This window comes from Manis javanica, chromosome 7 (genome assembly GCF_040802235.1).
Source record: "Manis javanica isolate MJ-LG chromosome 7, MJ_LKY, whole genome shotgun sequence".
Taxonomy (NCBI): domain Eukaryota; kingdom Metazoa; phylum Chordata; class Mammalia; order Pholidota; family Manidae; genus Manis; species Manis javanica.
The window spans coordinates 66,185,684-66,193,874 of NC_133162.1; the positions used below are offsets into that span (position 1 = coordinate 66,185,684).

Genomic DNA, 8,191 nt, shown 5'->3' on the forward strand with positions numbered 1-8,191 from the left:
TTTTATGCAAAGAACACAGACTTTAAAAATAGATTGGGTCCCTTGCCTTGGGAACTTGATTGAGTACCTATTTATGTGAATGAGAAAAGTTATTCTTTCCTCATAGGTGTGGGTGTGAGAATTAAACAAGCTACTATATTTTACTATGTTTTCAAGGTTTTGACACATAGTGAGTCTCAATTAGCTAAAGTATGCTGCCTAGGAAGATGGTAGTAGCCCATCATTAAATGCAAGAAGCAATGGTCTTTCAAATCCCAGCTCTGTAACTGCTCACTGTGTGACTAATTCAAGATCCTTACCTGCTTAGGGCCTCTATTGCTGTGCTTACATTGTGTGTAATACTCACTCTGAGCATCACCATGGAGGTCAGCAAGAACAAGGACCTTATCAAAGGCAGCAAAAAGGGAGCCAAGAAGAAAGTGATTGATTCATTTTCTAAGATAGTATGATGTGAAAGGAGCAGCCATGATCAATATAAGAAATACTGGGAAAACACAAGTCACAAGACCTCAAGGAGCCAAAATTGCATCTGATGGTCTCAATGATTGTGTTTTTGAAGTGTCTTGCTGATCTGCAGACTGATGAAGATGATGAAGTTGTGATTAGAACTGTTTGCTGAGGATGCTCAGGGCAAAAACTGCCTAATTTCCTTGGCATGGATGTTACCCATGGTCAAAAAATGGCAGACCATGACTGAAGCCATGGTGCTGTCAAGACTACTGATGGCTATTTGCTTCATCTATCTATGTTGGTTTTATGAAAAAATGCAACAGTCAGATTCGGAAGATCTCTTCTGCTCAGCATCAAAAGGTCCTCCAAATTTGGAAGGACAATATGGAAATCATGACCCAAGAAGTGCAGACAAATGGTTTGAAAGAAATGGTCAACAGACTGACTCCAGACAGCATGGAAAAAGACAGGGAAAAAGCTTGCCAATCTATTTACCAACTCCATGATGTCTTTGTTCCAAAAGTGAAAATCCTGGAGAAGCCCAGTTTGAATTGGAAAACCTCATGGAGCTTTATGATGAAGATAGTAGTTCTGGAAAAGCTACTGGGGATGAGACAGCTGTTCAAGTTGAATGAGTTAATGGATACGAGCCACCAGTCCAAGAATCTGTTTAAAATTCGAACTTTTCATTGTGTCAAATAAAAATCTTCTTTGTGAGGGAAAAAAACACCTATCTCACAGGATTTTTATGAGTAGTAAATGAAATATTTATAAAACCTTTACAATAGTACCTGGGTCATATTATGTTTTCTAAACACATTAGATATTATTATTAAAAGGTGCACAAAAGCTGCATGTGTATTAAGTTAATACCTTTTAACATAAAAGATAATGGAATTTTAGATGAGAGATGCTATTAAGCTCAAATATTTTTTTGAGAGAGGGAAGTAAGACATAAAAGTCAGAGTATGTGGCACAGAACTATAAGATACATGTCCCCATGACAGAAATAAAGAAGGCAGAGATCCACTGAAGGGAGAATTCATGGACATTTATGGTCACATTATTCTGATTGGCTGAGAGAATCAGCAGGCTTCTAGCCAGTTTTCTTTCAGTTCACGGAAGTAAAAGCTCAGTGTGTTTGAAAATGAACTAAGTTTGTTTTCTCTTTTTCTTGATAGGGAGAACTTATTTATATAGTCAAGGCAGACTTGTTTCTGCTAAGTGAAAATTTGGCCTAAGTAGTACAACATAATGTTAATGGAAACGGGATAGAAATACATTCATTGCGATTCATTTAGTTTGTTGATTTTCCTACATTTCCTACTTGTTATCACCAAACAGATACTCGAATAATAATAATACAATTGGTCAAAATTGTAGAGTCAGCTTGTTTTTATCAGTCTGCGATCAAACAATGGGATTGATGGATGGTTTCTCTGAACTGGTGAGACCCTTGCCAACTCAAGTGTCCTTTCCAGATGGTGCCATTCACATCACATGGGACTTTGTGAGAAATACAGAATCTCACACTCTTCTTCAGACCTTCTGACTCAGAATCTGAATTTTAGTAATATCACCAGGTGATTCTATCCATACTAAGGTTTGAAAAACACTGAGTTAGTGTGTGAAGTTATAGCTACATAATCTTAATTGTATAGTCTTTACTTCAACCCAATTTGCACAGGCAAGAGCGATGATTCTTAGAAAGGAGAATGGATATGAACACAGCAAAAATTCTTACTCAGAAGAATTATTCAATGCAATACAATTCCCTTAGTTCATGCAATTACAATCAGTAAATTAAGCTTGTACTTTAAGAAAATAAAATGATAAAGGTATGCCATTAATCAACAGGAAACCATGTGTTCAACAGAACAACAAAACAATCAGGTTTTGCAGTTACTTAAAGAGTTTACATCTTTATCGTAAGACCATTGATGTAAATTTTTGGAAGAGGAGGTGGATTCATCACAGACTTCCGAAGTTCACCTCTGCTACCTAGTAACCATGTGCCTTTGGTCAAGTTGCTACAAGTTTCTTTTTAGTGAAATAGTATGATAACAAGATATACTTCACTGGGAGGATCAAATGAGTTAACAGGTATGCAAAGAAATGCACAGGTCCCATCACTATTTAGGCATTAGATATGATTAATGATAGCTCAGTTTTGTTAGATTTTATCATTTCTATCTCCTTAAGCAATTCTTTCCAACATATCTCCAAGGTTTAAATAAATATAAGTTTGAAGAAAAAATTTTTAAATTTAGATAAACCCCTTGGATGACTTGGAAAACTCTAATGGGTTTTCAAAGCCCAGACTGTAGGGAATACGTGTTTTGTATCTTTCCTCAACCATAAAAGTCTCCATTTCCCCCAGTTTACTATGATCAGGAAATCAGGCTGACTGGTTATCTTTTTTGCCTGGATAAAAAACTTGAGATGCAGGTTTGTGAAGGGCCTGTGGGGAGGTCTTGGAGGGTAAAAATGTCTCTTGCAACTTTGGGTTGAGGGGAAGGTTACTTCTCCTGAGTTCCTATCTATCTATAAGGTTATTGTTGCTCATGTTTCATGGGGCTTTTCCTGTTCTAAATACTGTTCTTTGAATAATGGATGTTAAGCAAACACTTGTCAAACTACAGGAAGTTATAACATCAGGCAGAATTTGTAACTACTGGAAAGTGTTCTAAAATGGAATGAAGGGCCTTGAAGGTAGTAGGAGCCAGCGTGGGAGGGATTCAGGCCAAGGCTGGTGTCCACTCCTCCAGCTGAGTCTGGGTTAAATTGGTGTTAAACTGGAGTCCCAAAGGTCTCTCCCACCGTGGAGTTATGGGACTGTAGGCCTGAATGGTCCAGGCCCTACATCCATGAAGGGCACCACATATAGATTCTTGATACTAGCTACAAATGAGATTCTTCATTGAAGTTTAATGTGTTTAAAGCATCAATTTGCTAAATGGAAACACTTCAGCCATGTCATGTTTTTTGCCAACCCATTTGGAAATTTGTATTAATTTCCTTATGGCTGTAATGTACTAGGAGAACTTCAAAAGGCAGATGTGGCCCAAGTTCTCTGAGATGGGCCTGTCTTGACCTCTGACAAGTCTTGTTCTCACTGTACATAAATCTTTGGGGTCCCCTGTCTCCTCACCCCATGCTTCTGCTGGGCCCCTTTACCCTTCTATAAGAAATCCAGTCCAAGCAAGCACAGTGTGACAGGCTCCGAAGAGAGGGCCCATGGAACAGGGCACAATGCAGAGCATTTCTTCGGGAACAAACTCCCATCAGTCAGGTCTTCCCCCAAGTCATTCCTTCTGGCCCCACACTGCCATCACTTTCCTGACTCCTGCCTGACCAATTCCTATGCCACCCAAAGAACCTCACCCTCGCCCTAAATCTCTCACCCCTTCCCCAAAAAAGGTGGTTTTGCTTAGCCCCAGCCCCTCCAAACCGGCAAACTCATACCCCCTGAGACACTTAAAGGAGTCTCCTAGAGAACTAACCTTCCTAGCAGGCAGTGTGTATAGGGGAGAAGATGATGTTTTAAATGTTTAGACATTTAAAACAATTTTAGATCATTTATCCATGCCACACTCCCTTTCTTTGGCATATCTCATTACAGTTTTGAATTACTTTATAATAGTTACTTAGGGACATCACAAAGCTGATTATTAAGATCTTGGTACTTTTCTTTGCAAATACCCATTTGGTGGAATTGGACCAGCAAATGAACCACAGACATAGCACAAACTGGGTGTGTAGTTCGCATTTAGTTACTCATGAAACCTTTGGTCTTGTCTAAATGCCCAAGCCATGTGTAAAGAGATAGATATCATGACTCCCCTTCAGACCAGATCTGAGCAGAGGCAGCAATGAACAATCGTGGGAACAAAGAGCCTGATCCAATGATTCCTTTTTAGTTCTTTTCCAGAAGGTTTAAAAAATACCATTTTCTCTGTGGAGGAGCCCAGATGACAGGATGCAGGCAGTGTGTACACTCCCTGACCTAGTGAAGGACAGCAGTCCAGGTAAATGAAAGGACACTGGTGCTGGTAACTAGCAGCAGCCACTCACAAATTGTCACCTATAAAAGGTGTTGGTGGTCCATGTGATCTTAAGGGAACCACGTGCAAATTGCAAAAATAAAGTAAAATAAAATCACAAAATGTTAAGTCCAACTCCCAGGCAAATCATTATTGCTGAAAGGGCTTATGTTTACCAGGTGAGAAAATTGAGGCTGAGAGAGGTTAAATATTATGCAAAGCTTCTCCCAGCTAGTGAAATAGCCGAACTAGGATTAAATCTATGGCTCTATCTTCTCACTTTTCTGTATTACCTGATTAAGGCCGCCTTCTACAGAAAACCGTCTACTTTGTGCTTGAAATTAGCCTCCAGCTCCCCTCCCCTCTCTCCTCCAACACTCCACTCCACATTCTATCTGGAGCTCTGCAGGGCTCACTACAGCCCTCCCCTCTTCTCCATCCATCCTGGCCCTTAAGCTGTCACTCAGCCTGTTCTAAAGGCTGGTGCCCTGGTCCAAAGTCTCCAACCCGTTTTTACTTCTCTAGCACTAGATGGGGCTTGAGAGACCATGACTGCCCCTCACCCAGTGCTGCTCTGATATCTTCACTTGCTCTTGCCCGTTACCTCCCTTCCATCTCCTGGGAAAGCCTGAGGCTCAGGTTTGCTGGTCTTTCCCTTGGAGGCCATCTGATAGCTGGAGGAAGGCCAAAGCAGAGAGAAGGCACTGGCTTCCAGAAGTATAGGACCCTTACTACTGGTAGTTTGGGAAACAATTTTTAGTGGTATGTGGCAAATATTTTATCTTAATAGTTGAGTATTTTTATGGATACCTTCTATCTTTGGTAAGGCATGCTGATTTTCCATTTATGGTTATCATGTAATGTTTTATTTTAAAAATAAAATAACTGAAGAAACAAGTAAGTTGATTTAAAAACATGTATTACTGAAACGAAATACAAGTAGATCACAGCAATGGCGAAAGGTGGCCTGAGGTTTAAGAAACATCACCTTAAGCTAAGTCTTAAATCTCCTCTGTCCCAGATCAATACTTCTTGAAAAGCGGTCCCTATTTTTTCACGTGTCAGTTCTGAATGCCTGGGGTGAGCACACCTCTCATGTGGGATTCGTAGAAGAGCTTGGCTTTCAGGGCACCCTGACATAGCAGAGGGGGACTGCCCAATCGGATTACAAAAGCAGGGCCTACAGAAACACTATTTTTTTCCAATGACTTGCTGCCCCAAATGTCTGCATCCTTACTGTTACAATGTTCTTTAATCCACTGCCTTCTCCAGTTCTTGGTCAAGAAGTAGGTTGGTATAGCAGTTTTCAAGAATCTGGGAAGTTAGATAAGGTGCTCTGCCTCTCCATGGCCACGCTTTCTGGCCCTGATCAGAAGGCTCCAGGCACTTGCGCTGTGGCTTCAGGCATATGAGCACATTCATACAGGAAGTAGTACAGGAAAGGGGTTGTAAGCTGCGTAACTCCTTTTTCCATCTGAGCTGTGACTTCAAGAGAGCAAACTGCTCTGTGAAGCCACCTCATTTGGTAAGAGCAATGCAAAAGTAATAACTGGCATTTACTGAATGGAGTAGGTGCTATATGCATAAATCACGCCTTTAAGCCCATAGGAAATACATTCTCAGGGAGATGAAACAGTCTGTGATCAGGTTCACAGTAATTTGTCTAATTCAAAGCTTTCTCTCCTCTCTCTTCCCTTTCCCAAAAAACAAAACCCGTTTCTCAGAAACAAAACTCAATTTTTTTGTCACTTGGATGATGTTGATATCTGACGCCCTCTAGTGATAGAAATTCTTTGGAGAAGGAATGTCCCTGGTTCTTCAGCTCTCCCTACAGGCTTGATTAGGTGACAATCCTTACCAGAAGCTGACTGGAAAAATTAATTCGTAAAAATGAATTTTGGTAACAGAGGACTTATGTCCATCATAAGCTCTAATGTTATATCAGTTATGATTCCTTTAGTTGTAAGAATTTGGCTTAAGCAGACATTGGGAATGTTGGAAGTCCAGGGTTGGAGTTCAGGTTTAAATCAATTCAGGACTAAGGTGACACCACCAGGCTTCGCCTCTTTCAGTGTGGACTGACTTTGCCTTAAAGCAGAGCCCAGAAGCTCTCTTCATTGACGACATCAGTTCCACACCTCACCTATTCTCCCTTCAAATCCAGTGAAAAATAAAAAGAGTTTGTGCCTACTGTTTCCAGCAAAAGTCTCAGGCTTACTCCAACAGAATGTGACATGCTGGCTGCCTTAACCAGTCCTCCCATCCTCCCACCTACATATATATACAGGCCCTGACACTGGTATCAGTGTCTCTGCAATGTTGAATTTTTGTGTCAAACTTTGACTAGGCCACAGTACCCAAATACCTGATACCATTTTGGATGTTTCTATGAAGGTATGGGATTAGCATTGGAAGCAGTAGACTTTGAGTAGAACAGTTGTCCTCCATAATGTGGGTGGGTATCATCCAATCAGTGGAAGGTCTTAAAGAAGCCCTCCCCTGACAGAGTGGGAATTCTGCCAGCAGACTGCCTTGGACTCAAACTGCATTTCTTCCCTGGGTCACCAGCCTTGCAGCCTACCTCGCAGGTTTTGGACCTGCCAGGCTCCACAATCACATAAACCAATTCCTAAAAATGCATCTCTCTCCCTCCCCCTCAACTCTCTCTCTGCTTTTCTCTCTTCTCAGATAAATAGATAGGTAGCAATATCTGTATCTCTATCTCTATATATATCCTATTGTTTCTTTTTTTCTCATAATCCTGACTAATATAGTAATCCACATGAAATAGTTCAAAAAGACAGAAAGGGCCAATTTTTTGCAGTCAACCTGGAAGTGTTATCACCAGAAAGAAGGGGAAGATGCATAGAAGAGTCATGGAATGCCCACTACAGTTGGGAATTATTAATGTCAACTTACTGTTCTTTAGTAAGAGCAATTTGGTTGATGATAATTTTTAAAATATTAAGTCCATGGGGAAAAAAATAAAAGTAGTCTTAGTGGTGAGAAGATGTTGAAGGTTTTCTTCCCTGCAGCTTTCTGTAGTCAGATAGTGTTTAATTGTTATTCAGAATGAGATGTTCCGTGGCAAGGGTATCTTTAGAGAAGAAACAAGCTTTAACTTATTTGGTATGGTTTAAGTAAAATCAGGATGGTTGTCCAAAATATCTCCCACATCTGGTAGAGTGCCTGAAATTCTATTATTAAAATTGTATTTATTTGCCCTTGAAGGGTTGGAGGCCCTTATGAATGTTCTTAGAATAAAAATAACCTTTAGAGATGTCCTAACTCCTTTCCCTAGAACACCAGCCTTCGTGAGGTGTTCATTCCGTAGGCATTCTTCAAAGGACTCCATAAAGAAGACAAACAAGTTTGAGGGATTGTATACATTATAGCCCCCTTATAGGTAGTCACAATACATGTTAGCATATTAAAGGCTCTAAGAAGTCTTGAATTAAAAGATCTGTTTAAATTAAATAATCCAGAATATTCTAAAATCATATGACCATGAAACAAGTTTCTTCCCATAAAGCAACTATGACTATCTCATTGAACTTGAGGATAACCAGGTGTGTGTGTTGGTGGGGGGGTGGGGGGAGTGCGGTGAGGGATGGGGGGTTAGAAGGAGCAGTTCCCTGGAGCAATAATACATAAATGTAATTCCTAGCTCTGCTATTTATTAACTAACCAACTTTGCC

At 40.3% G+C, this 8,191-nt stretch overlaps 1 pseudogene; it reads left to right on the forward strand.

Moving 5' to 3' along the window:
- The first annotated feature begins 359 nt into the window (after nucleotides 1–359).
- Nucleotides 360–1,124, forward strand: LOC108400341 (small ribosomal subunit protein eS1-like; annotated as a pseudogene).
- Nucleotides 1,125–8,191: the final 7,067 nt, after the last annotated feature.